Genomic DNA, 21,242 nt, shown 5'->3' on the forward strand with positions numbered 1-21,242 from the left:
ACAAGTTACAAACCTTATAACTCAACAAAAAATTAAATTAAAATTAATTGGCAAGAGTTATAAGAAATTACTACACAATAAACATGTAAAAAATTCTAGCAATCATGCAAATAACTCTAGAGCAATTAACATGTAAATTAAACTAAAAATTAGAATGCAACTCATGCAAACAATCCTAGAACTCTAGAAAATAATAAGCATGTAATTTAACTTAAATCTACAAAAAAATTTAGAACATGCAAATTAGCCTACAAATCTAGAGTTAATAAATATGTGAAGTAAAATAGAATCTACAATATTGAGCATGTATATTTTAACTTGAAAATTAGAGACTCATGAGCATGCAAATTATATTATAAAATAAAGAAGTATACAAGTCATGGTAAAACTAGAATTAAACATGTAGCATGTAACTTGCCCATAATATCATAACCGTATACTAAAACCGAATACATGGCAATCTACATTGTGGTAGCAAAATTATAAAATAACTAATATGTATATTAATACACAGAAAACCAACCATCATGGAAATCTATTTAAAAAAATGAATTTCGTATCACGAATCAAAGTCATAGCTTTATGTAATAAAACATAGTGGTCTATGCTACAGGTGGTTCGGTTTCGGTGGTTGGAAAACAAAACAGTAGCATGCATATATTATATATAAATAAGAAACAGTGGCCTTATATATTGTGTGGGTAATTTTCTGACCACACTGCCCGCCTAGTAATCAGCTGGAGAGCACCGGCAGAATAGATGGCTTCAACATTTTTGTAACAGAAAGAAAAGGCTCCGGCGGTGGCTCTTCCACCCGGGGGCACTCCAACGATCAAGTCAGTATATCTCTCAAAGATAATCAAGTGTTAAACTCACAAGCTTAAGCCTAAAACTGCGTACCTTAGACCCACAGGGGTGCCTCTCTTTTATAATTTACTCAATCCAAGTCCTACTAGAAGCCTGACTTCTATGGACTCCAATTCAGTGCTTACTTTGGATTCCTCGAGAGATAAAGATAAACTCCCTAAGAGCTTTATCCTTATCTTAGCAAAGTCTTCTCTTTACTCTAGGACTTATGTCCCTTATCTTTTATCCATTTATCTCGGATTCCGATATCTTCGGAGATAACCTCGGCCTTGCCAAGATAACCTCGGCGTCACAACTTGGACACGTGGCACCTCAGCTGACACGTCGGCGTCACCTTGCCACGTGTTGGTATTCAGAAAATACATCCCCATAACTGCCCCCTAGGTTCTATTACCTCAGCATTCTGAGGTGATGGAGCATATATCTGTATTGTCTTCTAGTACCTCGGCGTAAGAACTCTTCGGCTGAGATTGTCAAGCCGATATGTCTTGTTTTCAAGAACAAGAACTCGAATGAACTTTCCCACGCGCACGAGCTGTCATGCATCACTTCTCAATCGTTTCCTGCACACGTTTTATCTTTATTGGCCCGTGCCTGCGACGCGCTTATAAACCACGTTTTTTCTGCGCACACCACCTGACGTATGCGATGTCCTAGGCGCATTAAATGCCCTATTTTGCCGCCGTTTCAAGTTTTTAACAAAACTTTGTTTTTTTTCCCTCTTTCTTTCCTTACCTTTGTATTCAATTTACTTGCTTTTCTATCTCTAAAGCCCTTGCTTCTTAAATCCGCCATTGCTAAGGCTCCAAGTTCTGCAACCATCTCTATTCGTCTTTCTGGTGAAACTTTTACCACTCTAGTACTTCAGTAACCGTTGTCTATCTTCGGCGAATTCTATTTCGGCTTCAATTTCTTTGGTAAGTCACTATCCTTTCTGATTTCAATTCTTGACTATTTCTGGAATCTCCTGTTATTACTGCCTTGCTCAAATAGCTATTTTTTGAATCATACATTTGAATGTGTTTACTCCTTGATTTGGCCCTTGCCTATATCTTGAACACACGCACCATTGCACTACTCCACTATATTTTTGCCACTGATCCTGGTCCTTTATTTCTCGTATTCTTCATGTTTTTGATAGCCCATCCCTGTTTCTTGTTTCTGAAATTTCGCCTTTGTTTTCTGTTTTTTGTGTCTTTGCCAGATCTCTGCCTTCAATTTTTGCCTTCATAGATTTAGGTTTGGGATTTGTCTATAGAACCTGTCAATTCTTAGGAAAAAACTGAAATAATCCTTACCAGTACATACCTAGGGTTTCGCCGAGGTCCTGATAACCCCTTAAGAGCATCTTCTTTCTGAAACCTAGCCCTCTGATTTTAGGCCGACGTTATGGGTATGTGGAGGCACAGGATAGATACCCCAACCAAACTTGAGTACTTTAGGCAGGAGTTCTCCATTCCTGCCGATGTCCACCTGAGACTTGCTCGGGATAATGACTCTATCATGCCTACAGAAAATACCATGCCCTTTCCCATTGTAGTTTTTACTGAGTGTGGACTCCGGCTCCCACTCAACATCCTTTTTCGCGAGATTCTTCATTTTTATAAGTTGAACCCCATGCAACTGACAATCAACTCTTATCGAGTGATTTTCGGTATTATCGCCTTAGCTAAACAGGAAAACGTTAGGATCACCTTAGCCGACATACAATACTGTTATACCATGTGCGCCCTTAATCTGAAGGAAAAAGGCTTCGTTTATTATCTTAAGCCGAGGTCCACTGAATTCAAAATCGTAGCCGACCTCCCAGACTCCAACAAGGGGGCTGGAGATGACTATGTTATTGCTTCGGGAAATTGGGAGTTTGGCGCAGACGAGGACGCCCATCTCTACCCTCTTCCCCGATCAGTTAAAGAGGGCAAGGGTAAGAGCCCAGTATCAATACTTAGTTGTTTCTGTTCAAGTCTTCAATATTTTATCTGTTTCTAATGTATGTTTCTTCTTGCAGACGTTCGCAAGCCAGCGAAAGACTTTCGCCAATCTTACGTTCCTAGTAAGGACCTGAAAAAACTCCTGGACTTGCCAGTTCACAAAAGAAAAGCACCTCTTCTTCTCCACTTTATTCCTACATACAAATCGATTTTGCCCTACGTTCCCAAACGAAAGAAGAAAAGCCTTTCTCCTCCTACTGCCACAACTCAAACCGCCTCTACATCACGAACAGATCAAGAGTCAACATCTGACCCAACCAATCAACCATCTACCTCGGCCCCATACTTAATCCCAATACCAGAAAGAAAACATTGACGACGACTTGTCAAAACTGCTGAGATGGGTCGCCCGAAGCCTGTTGCTGTAGATCTCTTAGCCGACCTACCTGCCGACGTTGATGCTGTTCCGACTCAATCCATGCCCCCACCAAAGCCTAAAAGAATCAAAAAGGCCCAGCCCAAGGCCAAAGCTACTGAGGTTGAGGCTGAGGATGCTCTGCCCATCTCACAATTGGCTGAGAGTAAAAAAACTGCTTCTGCTTCTGTAAAAAGGTCTGCTGAGGCCCAGCCATCAGAGTCCACCTAATCAAAGAAGCCGAGGTCATCGTCTGCGACGACCTCGGGTTCCAGAATACCACAAGTCCCCTGGACACCTGAGATCACTCTAGAGGATAAGCCTGTCCTTGCCAGCGACAGCGCCGATGATATAAACGTCGGCGTGGCACTCAGTACTGCTCTACTCCTCCCAAGCGATCTTGAGCGGAATGCCAAGATGAATGATTATGAGAACTACGCCTTTATGCTGCAATGCTCTGTCCAAGTAAGTGCCTTTGTGCTGAAATTTGTTTTCTCTCTTACTTTGTAAAATCTTGTAACAATTTGTGCCTTGTGTTCTTTCAGGCCATCTAACATGCCCACTCTCTCTCCATGCAAGCTTTTGAAAATCGGCAAAGATTGGCCGACATGAAGAGGGAGGTTTCTGCCCTGAAAAAGGAGAACAAAACTCTCGAATCAAAGATGAAAAAACTGGAGGACCAAGCTGAGGCCGCCACCAAAGCCCAAAGTCTAGCCGAGGAAAAAGCCGAATCTGTCGAGGCCATTAAGAAGGTTGCTGAGGCCGAGAAGAGAGAGGCCGAGGTAAAAAAGGCCCAAGCCGAAAAAGAGCTTCAGGAGGCCTTAGTTACCAAAGATGCTGAGATTAAGGAGGCTGACAAGAAGGCTTATGCTCAAGGAATGGCCGACATCACTGAGGAGTACAAACTGCAAGTTAGGCAGGCATGCAACAGGGGCTTCTCCCTTGGTTGGATGGCCCTTGCCAAAAAGCTCAACATCCCAGATGACTTGCCATTGCGCAAGGCTGATGATATCCCTCTGCCATTCCCTCCCCTCCTCCCCCAAGTCATCCTGAAGAAGAATCCGAATCTGAGTCTGAAGATATGGATGGGGGTGAGGAGGAGGGTTTAATAAGAAAATCCAAGGAGGCTGTTGGGGCTAAGTCTCCTTCTCTGAATGAGCAGGTTCTGGACCTGACTCAAGATAATGATGGCGATGAAGTTATCAAGGAGGCTACCCCGGAGCAAGGTTCATCCGACATTCCTCAAATCGGCAAGAGCGTTGATGAAACCCTTGCCGAGATCGACACCGAGATTGCTGCAGATGAGGAAGCCGAGGTATCTCTTCAGGAGACTTCTGAGGTTCAAATCCAGCCAGTTGCTGATGCTGAAAAGTCTTAGCTTTCATGTCTTTTCTTTTGCACCCTTGTACTTTGTTTTGTTTTCTGCACAATGTAAGCTTCCTTTTATGGCCAATGTGCCTTTCTTTGTTACTTCGAAACAATTTACTTCTGGTAGGCCATAGTGCCTTCTTTTGTACACAACTGCAACTGTTTTTCTATGGATGCTTTAATCTTTTAATTTCTCTTGATTTGCTTCTGCATAGTTCTATACTTAGAATATTTTGTATGCCTTTCATATTTTGCCACCTTTGTACAATCCTCTCGGGGTTACATATCTCGAGTATAATAACTACAAGCTTTACTTCGGCAAGATACTGACCTGCAAACTTTTCATAAATTTTAACAAGTGTAAGACATATACTATTTAATGTCAACTTTACGAACGTTTCTCAATGTTTCAATCAAGTGTTTAGACAGTGATCTTAGTCTAACCTACTTGTAAATTGCTACCAATTTCAACAAGTGTTATCATATACTGTAAACTTTTCTCAAGTTATAACGAGTGTTTAAGCAATGATCTACTTGTAAATTATTACAAATTTCAACAAGTGTTTAAACAATATACTTAGCTTTTACCTCAGCCTGCAAATTGCTGCAAATTTCAACAGATGATCACATGTCGGCTTAACATTATTTTGTAAATTGCTACAAATTTCAACAAGTGTTAAGCATCTTCTTTGGTTGGACCAACCTGTAGATTGCTATAAGTATGCAAACTATAACCTCGGCTTCACTTCGACTTGTAAATTGCTACAAATTTCAACAAGTGAAGAGAAACAGTAATCTTGGCTTAACTTCAATTTGTAAATTGCTACAAATTTCAACAACTGAAGATAAGGAACCATCTCAGCTTAACTTCAACTTGTAAATTGCTATAAATTTCAACAAGTGAAGATAAGGAATAATCTCGGCTTAACTTCAACTTGTAAATTGCTACAAATTTCAACAAGTGAAGATAAGGAATCAGCTTAACTCCAACTTGTAAATTGCTACAAATTTCAACAAGTGAATTAAGTAATAATCTCAGCTTAACTTCGACTTGTAAATTGCTACAAATTTCAACAAGTGAAGATAAGGAATCAGCTTAACTCCAACTTGTAAATTGCTACAAATTTCAACAAGTGAATTAAGGAATAATCTCAGCTTAACTTCAACTTGTAAATTGCTACAAATTTCAACAAGTGAAGATAAGGATCAGCTTAACTCCAACTTGTAAATTGCTACAAATTTCAACAAGTGAATTAAGTAATAATCTCGGCTTAACTTCGACTTGTAAATTGCTACAAATTTCAACAAGTGAAGATAAGGAATCAGCTTAACTTCAACTTGTAAATTGCTACAAATTTCAACAAGTGAATTAAGAAATAATCTCAGCTTAACTTCAACTTGTAAATTGCTACAGATTTCAACAAGTGAAGATAAGGAATCAGCTTAACTCCAACCTGTAAATTGCTACAAATTTCATCAAGTGAATTAAGTGTCTCTGTCTTCTCTCTGCCCCAATGTGAACCTGAGTTCTACTTGGGTTCTCATTATTCATGTCTCCAAAAACACCAATATGTAACTTTATCAATCATATGTGTTTTAAAGAAAAGGGAAAAGATTTTATTGATGACATCGGCCAAAAATACTGCACATCTAATGATAGAAGAATTTCAAAGTACAAGTGTTCCAAGGTCTTGGCAGTGCTTTGCCCTCGTTATCTTCAAGCCGATAAGCTCCATTGCCTAATACCGAAGTAATTCTGTAGGGTCCTTCCCAGTTTGGGCCAAGCTTGCCCTCTCTGGGATCTTTCTTGTTGCCGACGACTTTTCTCAGGACTAGGTCGCCGACTTGAAAATCTCTTGGATTGACCTTCTTGTTGTAAGCTCTAGCAAGCTGTTGCTGGTATACTGCGAGCTGAATTGCAGCTTTCTCTCTTCGTTCTTCCAAAAGATCCAGATCTCGGGCTAAGAGTATGTCATTGGTGTCATTCTCTACTCCCTGGGTTCTGATCCCTGGGATACCGATCTCCAATGGGATGACTGCTTCTGTGCCATAAGCCATGGCAAAGGGGGATTCCCCTGTTGATCTTCTCGGCGTAGTCCGATATGCCCAAAGTACGTTGGGCAACTCGTCTACCCACTTTCCTTTTGCTTCCTGCAGCCTTTTCTTTATTCCATCCAAAATTACTTTGTTGGATACTTCTGCTTGCCCATTGCTTTGGGGAAAACTTGGTGTTGAAAAGTAATTCTTGATCTTGAATTTCGTACAAAAGTTCTTGATGAGTTTGTTGTCAAACTGTGTTCCGTTGTCGGCAACTATTACTCTTGGAATCCCAAATCTGGTGATGATGTTTCTCCATATAAAGTTCTTGACGTCCACATCTCGGATTTTGGCAAGAGGTTCTGCCTTTATCCACTTCGTAAAGTAATCTGTTGCTACCAGCAAGTATTTTCTCTGCCCAGTTGCCTGGGGAAGTTGCCCAACAAGATCCATGTCCCATTGGGCAAATGGCCAAGGGCTGGATACTGGGTTCAGGTCAGCAGCTGGCTGATGTATCAAAGGTGCAAACCTTTGGCATTGTTCACACTTCTTCACGTAGGCTTCAGCATCCTTTTGCATGTAGGGCCACCAATACCCCTGGGTAATGGCCCTGTGGGCTAATGATCTGCCCCCAGTGTGGCTTCCACAAATCCCTTCATGAATCTCGTATAGAAAATCTTCAACCTGCAAAGGGTGTACGCACCTTAAAAGGGGTCCAGTGAAGGACCTTCTGTAGAGATGGCCCTCTGCTGTCAGACTGAATCTGGCTGACTTCAATCTGATTTTATGTGCTTCCTTATGGTCTTCTGGCAGCTTTCCCTCTTTTAGGAATGCAACGATTGTATCCATCCAACTTGGTCCCAAGTCCACGCACATTGCTTCTTACTCTGTGCTCGGTGGTTCTATGCTCGGGCCCGACATATAGTCGATCATAATTGTCCTTGTTTTTCCAGTCTGTATTGAACTTGCCAGGTTAGCCAATGCGTCGGCGTGGGTGTTGTCATCTGGGCTAACTTGGAGTAGTCGGCAGTTCTGAAATAGGGCTGCCAATCTGATGACCTCTTTTGCATATGTCGACATCCTTTCGTCCCTAGCTGCAAATTCTCCTGTTGACTGGTTAACAATAAGTTGTGAATCACAAAAAACTATTACCTCATCTGCTTCTGCTGCTGCTGCCAGTTTTAGCCCTGCAATTAATGCTTCGTATTCCGCTTCATTGTTTGAGGCCTTGAACCCTAAACGGATGGATTATTCTATTATTTCTCCATCTGGAGATATCAGCAGTACTCCTGCCCCTGCTCCTTGTCGGTTCGAACTTCCATCGACAAACAGTCTGAATGAGTCACCGATGTAGATGCTGTAGGGTCTGAGTTTTTCCTTCCTTTGCTCTTTTGCCTTTGGCTGGGATTCTCCTTGCTTGCTGGGACAATGCTTATCCTGGCTCAACGGAGCCCGATGTTCGATGGTTTCGGGCATGAATTCTGCCACGAAGTCGGCCAAAACTTGGCCTTTAATTGCTGTTCTCGGCCTGAACTCCAGGTCATACTGACCCAAGGCTACTGCCCATCTTGCTATCCTTCCTGTTAAGTCTCCTTGTTGCAACAAGGACTTCAGTGGATGCTCTGTTAGGACCACAATCTTGTGCGCCTGAAAGTAATGGTTCAACTTCTTTGAAGCCGTTACTAAGGCTAGCATTAATTTCTCCAGTGGTAGATACCTTGTTTCTGCGCTGGCCAAGGTTTTGCTTACATAGTAAACAACCTTTTGCTCCTCTTTTTCTTCTGGGATTAGTACTACACTGACTGCGTATTCTAAAACTGCCAAGTACAAAAACAACTCTTCCCCTGGTTCTGGATTGGAAAGAACCGGAGTTGTGGTCAAGTACTTCTTTAGGTCGGTCAAAGCGGCTTCGCATTCTTCTGTCCACAGAAAGTCTGTGGCTTTTTTCACCAAGTTGAAGAAGGGTCTGCACTTATCTGAGCTTCTGCTGATGAATCTGTTTAGGGCTGCGGCCCTTCCAGTAAGCATTTGAACCTGTTTTGCCGACGTCGGGCTCTTCAGCCCTAGGATGGCCTTGATTTGGTCTGGGCTGGCCTCAATGCCCTTTCTTGTTACCAGATACCCTAAAAACTTACCTGATCCAACTCCAAACGCGCACTTTGATGCGTTGAGTCGGAGCCAGTATGTTTTGAGTATATCAAAGACCTCTTTTAGGTCTGTAAGATGACCCTTAGATTCCTTGGTCTTCACGACCATGTCATCAATGTAGACTTCTACCGTTTTGCCAATCAGGTGCTTGAACATCTTTGTTACTAACCTTTGGTAAGTTGCTCCTGTGTTTTTCAACCCAAAAAGCATTACCTTGTAACAGTACAGGCCTTTAGGAGTGATGAACGCGGTATTCTCCTCGTCTGGAGGGTACATGGCAATCTGGTGGTACACCCCCTGTATGCATCCAGAAAACTCATCCTTTCATGCCCTGAAGTAGCATCTACGAGCTGGTCAATCTTGGGCAGAGGAAAGCTGTCTTTGGGGCAGGCTTTGTTGAGGCTGGTAAAGTCTATACAAACCCTCCATTTGCCGTTCTTCTTCTCCACCACTACTGTGTTGGACAGCCATGTTGGGTAGTGAACTTCTCGGATGGCCCTGGCCTCTAGAAGTCTATCTACTTCTTCTTCTACTGCTTCGACGTGCATCAACGTCAGTCTTCTGGCTTGTTGAATCACAGGTTTTTCCGACCTGTCGACATTCAGTCTGTGGCAAGTGACCTCGGGGTCAATGCCAGGCATTTCGTAAGGTGTCCAGGCGAACACCTCTATGTTTGTTCTCAAAAAATCTTCCAGTTCTCTTTCCTCTTCTTCGGCTAAGCCTGAGCCGAGAAGAAAGAAGCGCTCTTCGTCGCCCTCCTGGACGAGGATTTTCTTTAGTGTCTCTTCGTTCTTCTCCGCTGGTTCTTTGCCGACGTCTCATTTTCAATTTCTGCCTCTTTTGGCTCTCGAACGCTGCAAGTAGACTTCATTGCTGCCATAGAGCAACTTTTTGCCTGCAGCTGATCTCCTCTGACTTCTTCAATCCCATGCTCTGTTGGGAACCGCAGTAATTGATGCAATGTTGAGGGAACTGCCCCCATTGCATGCAACCATAGTCTTCCCAAGATGATGTTATATGGTGAAGGTGTGTCAATCACCATGAATTCTGTCCTGATCTTCTTAGTGCCAGTTTGTACTTCCAAGCTTGTTGCGCCCAGTGGCCACGTCGGCGTTCCATTGAAGCCGACCATCGGGCCATTCGATTGCTCCATGTCGTCTGGGTGAAGGCCTAGCTCCTTATAACATCTAACGTACATGATGTCACAAGAGCTGCCTTGATCTATTAGGATGCGTTTCACTTGGCACTCCCTAACCTGGAGGGATACTACCAAGGCATCATTATGCGGATGCTGGACCATCTCTAGGTCAGCTTCAGTGAAGGCTATCATCGGTCCTTGGCACTCTTCAGGCCGAGGTCTTTTATGTCCGACCTGGTTCACGTGCTGCAGGTGTTTTACTCTTTGGGTTTCTCCCCGAATGTCACTTTCGTTCACCTTTGAGTGAATTACATTAACCACCCGTGGTCCTCCTGCCTGTGGTTGTTGTGCTGGGGGAGGCGGAGCTGCAGGTGCTTGAGGCAATCTTGCCTGTTCTTCTCTTGTCCTGGCCTCATCAACAAGGTCCCTCAGATGGCCTTGCCTTACCAAGTCTTCTAAGTGTGCTTTTAAGGCTCTGCAACCCTGAGTTGGGTGCCCTTCTTCATTGTGGTAAGCACAACGCCTACCAACGTTTCTTCCCATGAATTCCCCTGGTGCTCTTGCTGGAGCTCTGAAATAGGGTTGGTTTCGTATTTGATCCAAGACTTTGTGGATTGGGACTCGGAATATAGTTGTTACTGCCTGTTTACCCCTCAATTCCGTTTCTTGTTTGGTCGGCCCGTTGTTACCTCGGCCTCGTTTCGGCGAGCCATTTCCCTTCTCTTGCTTCATCTCTTTGTTTCCCGACGTATCTTCCTCAGCTCTGGCGTACTTCTCGATTCTCGCCATGAGTTCTTCCATGCTTTTTGGCAATATTTTTGCCAAAGACTTCTGTAGTGGGCAGTCATCTTTCAGGCCGTTCTTGAAAGACACGACCGCCACTTCTTGGTTGCATTCGGGTATTCGATTGAACACCTCATAGTATCTCTTCGCGTAGGCCCTAAGGCCTTCTTCCTTGGTGATTCTTAAAGCCATCAGGGCGTCGACCCTCAAGGGCTGTAGTTTGTTCATCACAAACCTGGCCACAAACATTTCGGCCAGGCCTTCCCACGTCTTTACGCTTCCCTTCGGTAGTTTATGGAACCAATCGGATGCAATTTTCCCAAAGGATGAGGGGATTACTTTGCAGAGCAACTGCTCGTTCCCACTGTATAATGCCATTGAGTTCAGGTATAGTCCAACATGAAAGTTGGGATCTGACTTACCATCATAAATTTGGAACCTCGGCATACTGAATGGTGTCCTCGGCTTAACTGGGGAGTTACCTCGGCTTCAACATTTTGTTGCTTCCTTTTGAGGTAATCCCTCAAGTCTTCTTTACTCCTACCTGGAGCTCGGCTATCTCTGGACTTCAATCTTTTTGGCACACTACTTTCGGCCTCGTGGTGGGTCCGTTTCGATCTTTCCCCATAGGTTGTGTCAAAGCAGAGTGCTTGCCCTTGAACATGCCGATGTTCTTTGGGTTCAGGGTCCTTCGAGTGATACGTCCTTCGGGACTCTTCTCGTCTCAGCTCCTCTCGTCCGCCTTCCCTGGAAGGTCGGTGAGAGTGCCTTCCGCTCCTGGTGTACTGAGGGACTTCGGGGATTGTTCTTCTTCCTCCCTTCTGGGCATTGGTTGCTGGCATCGGTGTGTCCTGTAGCGGGTATGGTGGCTGCATGACATTATTTTGCATCATGAAGTTGACGACCGACTGTAGGTCCGCCAACTTGTTTGCCAAGTCTTTTACTTCCTCATCCCTCCGTAGGCACCTATCCCTCCATACTTGAAGGTTATCTTCGTTATAGTACTTGCTTTGGTCTGTTCTCTTTGAAGTATCGCCCTCCTGGCCGACGTTTTTTTCACCGTGGCCTTGGTCATGAGTTTCTGCATTGTGGTTGTCTCCTTCAACGTCAAGGTCAATTGGTCTGCCACTCCCAGCAGGAGTGTCGCCCCCCAATGTTTTCCTTCTGTCCGTTACTGGCCATCTATTCTTCTAAGATTCCCATAGACGGCGCCAAATTGTGTGGGTAATTTCCTGACCACACTGCCTGCCTAGTAATCAGCTGGAGAGCACCGGCAGAATAGATGGCTTCAACATTTTTGTAATAGAAAGAAAAGGCTCCGGCAGTGGCTCTTCCACCCGGGGGCACTCCGACGATCAAGTCAGTATATCTCTCAAAGATAATCAAGTGTTAAACTCACAAGCTTAAGCCTAAAACTGCGTACCTTAGACCCACGGGGGTGCCTCTCTTTTATAGTTTACTCAATCCAAGTCCTACTAGAAGCCTAACTTCTATGGACTCCAATTCAGTGCTTACTTTGGATTCCTCAAGAGATAAAGATAAACTCCCTAAGAGTTTTATCCTTATCTTAGCAAAGTCTTCTCTTTACTCTAGGACTCCTGTCCCTTATCTTTTATCCATTTATCTCGGATTCCGATATCTTCAGAGATAACCTCGGCCTTGCCGAGATAACCTCGGCGTCACAACCTGGACACGTGGCACCTCGGCTGACACGTTGGCGTCACCTTGCCACGTGTTGGTATTCAGAAAATACATCCCCACATATATTATTCTATAAATTAAATCTAGTTAACAGAAGTCACAAATTCCAATTTGTAATCACGAATTTCATGTGTGAAGTTGTACGCATGCATCTTTTTCTAATAGATAAATTTTATTACCATGTACTATTAATAGTGGCCAGTAGATAAATTATTTTATTGTTCTAATCATGTACTTCAAACAACAAACAGCGTACAATTCTAGTGTAAATACATTAATCTATTGGCAGTGGTTGGTCTCCAGTCCACTATTTGGATTGTAAGGTCAAGTCCGGTTTATTGGATTCATTTTTGGACTCTTTTTCGATAATTTAAACTATTTACATTTTAAAATTTGTTAGGTATATTATCCCTGTAAAAAATCATATCGATCAGATAACGGATATGTTCGGATCACTTTTTTATGAACCGTTAATTTTCTAACCATCTTTTTTTTTTTTAGACAAAAGTAATCCGAATACATAGTATCCGCTATCCAATTTATGTAATTTTTTACAGGGATAATACACTCAACAGACCCTAAAATGTGAACATTTCGAATTATCGAAAAAGTGCCAAAAAGTGGGCCCAATGGGCCGAACTAGATCAAACTATCTCAGATCTAAACTGGAGATGATTCAGGCCCTAATCTATTACATATGGCATATGAATCTATTTGATCAATTTCGTGGAAACATAGAATTTGTTTTAAGATTGTTGTCAAATTGTGTGATTAAATAAAATAAACAAATAGATTCATACGAAATTAAATTAATTTACAGAATAAGAAAACATGAGATTACATCATACAACTCACTGAACAGAAATACATATGATAAAAACTTAAGGAAACGAAAGCAAACCGAAGCCTGTGTGATACCACAGTCTCCTTAAAACAGATTCGCCGTCTCACTATGGGTGCTGGAGGTGTATCGGCGTCTATCTCTCAAGATACGACAATCTAAACCCCCTAACACAGAAACACTTTTTGTTTAGCTCCAGGGAACAGACAATGGCAACACTCTGTCACACTAAAAGAAGAATATAGGAGTAGAAATTATGTATAGTATAGAAGCCAAAAATTCTGTGTTGAAACCAAGGAAGATGGCCTCCTTTTATACACAATGGGGAAGAGAAGATGAGCCTTCCAGCAATGAAGGCTAACAACAAATGCAGCCCAATACCCCTACAAAACTAATGGAGTAATGCACAAAACTGATGGGGAATTTACACTCTCTATATACACATGTGTGTATATCTGCAGCCACCAGACAAACTCAGCCCAAAAAGATTAGGTTGGTGGACCACCAATCCGACCCAACCCAAGCCTAACTCATTCCAGCAAGCCTCAATCCAAGATCCACGACCCACGACCAGGACCCAGCCCGGTCTGGGGAGGTGAGCGGCGCGCGCATGTGGCAATTTTTGCATAACCAACTTGGACCATAGTATTGGCTCAAGTCCATCTTTGAAACATCCATAACTCCTTTCCTTTGAAAATTTTGGATGCCCCAAAGGGCTTATGCCCTTATCAAAATCTTGAGATTTAAATACCCATCAAAGTTTTCTCTACAATCAATGTGGGATTAGTAGTTATACATAATTCTTAATACCTCATTTACGAGGCCAATTTTATGAGACAATTTCTTATGAAATTCTTAATGATTTTTTGTTATTCTTTTTGTGGTGTGAAGATCTTGTTACAAAGAATCTAAACCTATTTGATCCCAACTCAACCAATGGTTGGAACCTACTTTAATTTCACATTAAAGTCACCATAAAATCATTTTTTCCAACAAGTTGTACCGTCTGACTCTTTCAAATTAGGCCCTTCTATCAATGGTGACAACGTCTCTGCTGGCCTCAAGCTTTCGGATCTAGAAATTTGCTTCGATCTGTTTCTTGATTCCCTTAGTGAAATCACTAACAACGAGAGGAATCTTCGACACTGACTTGATCCGGTGACCGCGAGCCGTGACGAGGAAAGAAACGGTGGAGGCGATGATGTAGCACGATGTTGATGTGATGGTACCAGATCTCTTCTCTTCGCTCATCTCTCTCTCTTTCTCTGTGATTGAGGTTAGGGTTTTAACGGTGGGTGTGAAACAAATAAAGACAGAAGGGGGCTAATTTAGTGATTAAGGTTAGGGTTTCAACGGTAGGTGTGAAACAAATAGAGACAGAGAGGGGCTGATTTAGAGAGAGAAAAAGTAGGTTTTGAGAGGCTATGTTTGGCTTTTTTAGCTATTTTAGTCAAAAAAAAAGACAAAATAAGTAAAAAGTTAAGATAAAGTGGCATATTCAAATCATAATCATTTTATTTTTTCTTTCACAAAAGTCAAAAAGTTCATTCAAACGAGACTTTTTAGCCCCAGACTAAAATAATCAAAAAATCAAAAAGTTAATCCACATTTCAAACGAATCCAGAATGATATAGTTTTGTCATTTTTATAGAATGATGTCTTTATGAGCCTACCATTTTAACACCTGAATCTTTAGATTAAAAAAAAAAAAAAAAAAATCTAAAATTAAATTCATTGTCCAAAGGCTTTTTTACTTATAGATCATAAACTTTCAACTCAACGAGATGAAACAAACATGCCTATTAATTAGCATAATACTAATTAGAGAAATTTTAGTCCATAAGCAAGTTACCAAGCTTTATACCGTTAAGGAAAATGATGAACATTTGTGTTGGTAAGCACTGTGAAGCCGTCTCTAAAAAAAACAAAAAAAAAAACAGAAAAAACAAGAAAAAACAAAAACAGTAAAATGTTTTTAAAAATAGATTAAAAAAATTAATAATAAATGCAATAAAATAATATAATCGTGTGATCAATTTAACTTTTTTAATAAATTATATATATATATATAAAGAGTCTTTAAAAATTATTCGAATTATTAGAACGAAATCCGTGATAGAACCATGAACTTGGACAATGTCTCTCTAGTTCAGATAAGACTAGCGAGAAGCCCACTCCTTTTTAAATTATAAGTCAGATATTTTGGTTTAAAATCAAGGTTCAGCTATGTTTGGGGAACTTCACTTGGAGGTATTTATTCAGTAATTTCGAAGTATAGACACATAATATTCTATAGTATTGTGATTGGTGAAGAAGGTGGGTAAGTGAGTCTTGTGTTGGGTAATTGAAAAATATGAAGAAACATATTAAATGATGATTGGTTAAGAAATATGAATATGTGATACTCCAAATACATTCTATAATTTCCCGTTGGGGTTTTAAGTTTTTTTTTTCTGACTAAGATAGCCAATAAAAATAAATAAAAAATAAAAAACAAAAATAGTTAATAAGATAAAATATCACATCGTACACATCAATCAATTATTTTTCTCTTACAACTATCTATATAACTACAAAAAATATTCACAAATCATTTCAAATATAACTTTTTTCCATCTCATAAAATAATCAAAAAGCTAACTAAAATGACCAAATTTCCAAATGAGGCTGAACTAATAAAATTTCCTGTATCTTTACTCATAAGTGATTCAATTATTCCTTATTTATTTATTTATTTATTTTTTTTTAAAAAAAATCAAAATCCAAACACAACCTTACGAATCTCACAGCAATTTGTTTGACAGTAGGACTATGCAAAATACCACACAATTCAGTAGTAGGACTATGCAAAATACCATACAATCCATTAAAATCGCACCGATCTACATCAATCCATACCGTTCTATCCACTAATCGCGAATTAAATTTTATGGTGAATTACACCCACGGTCCCTATATATGGGATTTGTGTCATTTTAGTCCCTGACTTTTCAATTGTGACACATTTGATCCTAAATTTTGAATCTTGTTCCAAATAAAGACAATTGAAGATACTAGAAATTTTTCAAGGGCAAATTCGTCAATTTGATAAAATATAAATTAATTTCACAACAATAAATATCAAAAAATTATTTTTAAATTTTTTAAAATTATTTCTACCTATTAAAGATAAAATTATATAAAATTAATAAATCTTTTAAAAATTTATGTTTTTTACCAAATTAATTTTTATTATATATTTGGATGATGATCATGTAAAATTAATTTTAAAAAATTAATCATGTAATTTTTATCAATTTTACATAATTTTATCTTTGGTGAGTAGAAATAATTTTTAAAAATTTTAAAATATTTTTTTGACATTTATTTTTGTCAAATTAGTTTATATTTTATCAAATTGACAATTTTACCCTTAAAATTAAGCACTAGTATGTTCAATTGTCCTTATTTGAAACAAGATTCAAAATTCATTGTCAAATGTGTCACAATTGAAAAGTCAGAGACTAAAGTGACATGAACCCCAAACTATAGGAACTATTAGTGTAATTTTTTCTAAATTTTAAAATTTATAATCCGCTTTCGAAACCACTCCGTTCCACTATAATTAATATGTATATATATATATATATTAACTTCTAATGAAATATCAAAATAAAAATAAGTTTGAAAAATATTTAAGATGTGAAATTTGTTACAAATTAATAATCATATATATGAAAAATATTATGTAAAATAAATTTGTGTTACATATATATATATATATATATGTATATCATATTATATAAATTAATGTTATATATTATGCAAATACTTGATAATTTGTTCAAATATTCTCTAATTTGTCAATCAACCCAAAGCTACTCAAACTGCAATTTACCAATACGCTAATCCGTCATTCGGTTTATAATTTTACTATCAACGCCTCGCATTAACATCATAAAATAGTGAATAAAAATACATTAAGGTTTTGGTACAAATAATAGCTACAAACTAATGCCCCTACTTGTTGATCCCTAAAAATCTGCATCAACAAACAATCACATTACCACTAATTATTCTGTGGTTATACTGAAGAACATCCTCCAACCCCTTTTCCATGTTTTACATTATCAAGAAATAGAAGAAATTGGCTAAAAGAACAGAATGTCAACTGATAATCTGCGGCGTTTAGAGGTCATAATTGGTATCAACAATGATAGAGACCACTAATTTTGGAACTCTAAAAAGACCACTAATGACATGGCACTCAATAAAAAAAGAAAAAAAAAATACAACACCAAGGCCAAAACATCAACTCATTCCTGGTGTGGCTCACTGCCACATCATTAGTGATAGCACTAATTAGTGCTCTCACTCATTTTCCTATGCATTCAACAATGATATAGACCACAAAATTTGGAACTCTAAAAAGACCACTAATGACATGGCACTCAATAAAAAAAGAAAAAAACTACAACACCAAGGCCAAAACATCAAATCATTCCTGGTGGGGCCCACTGCCATATCATTAGTGATAGCACTAATTAGTGCTCTCACTCATTTTCCTATGCATTCAACAATGATAGAGACCACTAATTTTGCAACTCTAAAAAGACCATTAACGACATGGCACTCAATAAAAAAAGAAAAAAAATACAAGACCAAGGCCAAAACATCAAATCATTCCTGGTGGGGCCCACTGCCACATCATTAGTGATAGCACTAATTAGTGCTCTCACTCATATTCCTATACATTCAACAATGATAGAGACCACTAATTTTGGAACTCTAAAAAGACCACTAATGACATGGCACTCAATAAAAAAAGAAAAAAATATAACACCAAGGCAAAAACATCAAACCATTCCTGGTGGGGCCCACTGCCACGTCATTAGTGATTGCACTAATTAGTGCTCTCACTCATTTTCCTATGCATTCAACAATGATAGAGACCACTAATTTGGGAACTCTAAAAAGACCACTAATGACATGGCACTCAATAAAAAAAGAAAAAAAGTACAACACCAAGGCCAAAACATCAAATCATTCCTGGTGGGGCCCACAGCCACATCATTAGTGATAGCACTAATTAGTGCTCTCACTAATTTTCCTATGCATTCAACAATGATAGAGACCACTAATTTTGGAACTCTATAAAGACCACTAATGACATGGCACTTAATAAAAAAAGAAAAAAAAATACAACACTAAGGCCAAAACATCAAATCATTCCTGGTGGGGCCCACTGCCACATCATTAGTGATAGCACTAATTAGTGCTCTCACTCATTTTCCAATGCATTCAACAATGATAGAGACCACTAATTTGGGAACTCTAAAAAGACCACTAATGACATGGCACTCAAGAAATAAAAAAAGTACAACACCATGGCCAAAACATCAAATCATTACTGGTGGGGCCCACTGCCACATCATTAGTGATAGCACTAATTAGTACTCTCACTCATTTTCCTATGCACCCAACAATGATAGAGTCCATTAATTTGGGAACTCTAAAAAGACCACTATTGACATGGCATTCAATAAAAAAAGAAAAAAATGACAACACCAAGGCCAAAACATCAAATCATTCCTGGTGGGGCCCACTGCCACATCATTAGTGATAGCACTAATTAGTGCTCTCATTCATTTTCCTATGCATTCAACAATGATGGAGACCACTAATTTGGGAACTCTAAAAAGACCACTAATGACATGGCACTCAATAAAAAAGAAAAAAAAATACAACACCAAGGCCAAAACATCAAATCATTCCTGGTGGGACCCACTGCCACATCATTAGTGATACCACTAATTTGTGCTCTCACTCATTTTCCTATGCATTCAACAATGATAGAGAACACTAATTTTGGAACTCTAACAAGACACTAATGGCATGGCACCCAATAAAAAAAGAAAATAAATACAACACCAAGGCCAAAACATCGAATCATTCCTAGTGGGTCCACTGCCACATCATTAGTGATAGCACCAATTAGTGCTCTCACTCATTTTCCTATGCATTCAACAATGATAGAGACCACCAATTTGGGAACTCTAAAAAGACCACTAATGACATGGCACTCAATAAAAAAGAAAATAAATACAATACCAAGGCCAAAACATCAAATCATTCCTGGTGGGGCCCACTGCCACATCATTAGTGATAGCACTAATTAGTGCACTCACTTATTTTCCTATGCATTCAACAATAATAGAGACCACTAATTTTGGAACTCTAAGAAGACCACTAATGACATGGCACTCAATAAAAAAAGAAAAAAAGTACAACACCAAGGCCAAAACATCGAATCATTCCTGGTGGGGGCCACTGCCACATAATTAGTGATAGCACTAATTAGTACTCTCACTCATTTTCCAATGCATTCCACAATGATAGAGTCCACTAATTTTGGAACTCTAAAAAGACCACTAATGACGTGGCACTCAATAAAAAAAGAAAAAAAATACAACACCAAGGCCAAAACATCAAATCATTCCTGGTGGGGCCCACTGCCACATCATTAGTGATAGCACTAATTAGTGCTCTCACTCATTTTCCTATGCATTCAACAATGATACAGAACACTAATTTTGGAACTCTAAAAAGACACTAATGGCATGACACTCAATAAAAAAAGGAAAATGAGTGAGAGCACCAATTAGTGCTATCACTAATTATGTCGCAGTGGTCCCCACCAGGAATGATTTGATGTTTTGGCCTTGGTGTTTTATTTTTTTTCCTTCTTTCTTAAGTGCCATGTCATTAGTGGTTCCTTTTAGAGTTCCAAAATTAGTGGTCTCTATCATTGTTGAATGCAAAGGAAAATGAGTGAGAGCACTAATTAGTGCTATCACTAATGATGTGGCAGTGGGCCCCACCAGGAATGATTTGATGTTTTTGCCTTGGTGTTGCATTTTTTTTCTTTTTTTATTGAGACCCATGTCATTAGTGGTCCTTTTAGTGTTCCAAAATTAGTGGTCTCTATCATTGTTGAATTAGTTTAGTAGCTAAAAAAAATATAAAAATTAATTTTTTTTGGCGACTAAATATTTAGTAGCTAATAATAAATGATACTTTGGGCGACTAAGAGTTTTAGTCGCTGAAAATGAAAATTAATTTTATTTGAAAACTTTTGGCGACTAAATATTTAGTCGCCAATTTATGACTTTTGGCTACTAAAAAATATTTAGTCGCCAATACCTCGTACTTTTCCCCACTAAAACATTAGTAGCCATTTATAGGACTTTTGGTGACTAAATTTTTTTTAGTCGCCAAAACCTTCCCCGACCGGTTTCCCGCAACAAATCTAGCGACGAAAATATTTAGTCGGGAAAAGGATTCGGCGACTAAAAACCTTACTTTTGGCGACTAAAATTTTAGTCGCCAAAAGTGAATTTTCTTGTAGTGATTGTTGATTATTCATTGAAGGATTTACATGAACATATGGCTATCATGAGGAATGCCATTGAAAAGAGAAATGAGTATTGTGATTACTATGGGAACATTGCATGGAATAATTGAAAATAGAAAGGGTGTTTCATGGCATTGATAATTATTGCATTGGCATTTCAATACTTTTGCTTGTTACAAACATTGAATTGGGATTGGAAACTTTGCATTAAAAAAGAAATGTTCTGAAATAAGATTTATCAAAATGTTTTGGGGTAATTACGTTAGGAAGTCCGGATAGGAGGTGTAGATGAAATTGATTAAGTTGGCCTGAGTGTCCAGGGTGAAAGACCGAAAACACGTATGAAGGAGGTACCACGTGCCTTTCAGCTAGCTACCGATAAAGTGGGGATTTGGTAGTGCCAGTAATGCCTACCTACAGACACCAACCTAGGGATTACCTGAGTCGTATTTACACCCCATGAACTTGGTTTAAAATCATTGAATTCATTGAAATTTCAAGTTCTCATTGTGCATGTTGGTTTTCAAATGATGAAAATGATACTTTGCATGGCATGGTGTAGCCCGACCTTTTGGCACCCCCTTTCGGAAGTCGAAATAAGTCCTATAATATCGGACTCC

Source organism: Camellia sinensis, chromosome 8 (assembly GCF_055761805.1).
Source record: "Camellia sinensis isolate YWXY chromosome 8, ASM5576180v1, whole genome shotgun sequence".
NCBI lineage: Eukaryota > Viridiplantae > Streptophyta > Magnoliopsida > Ericales > Theaceae > Camellia > Camellia sinensis.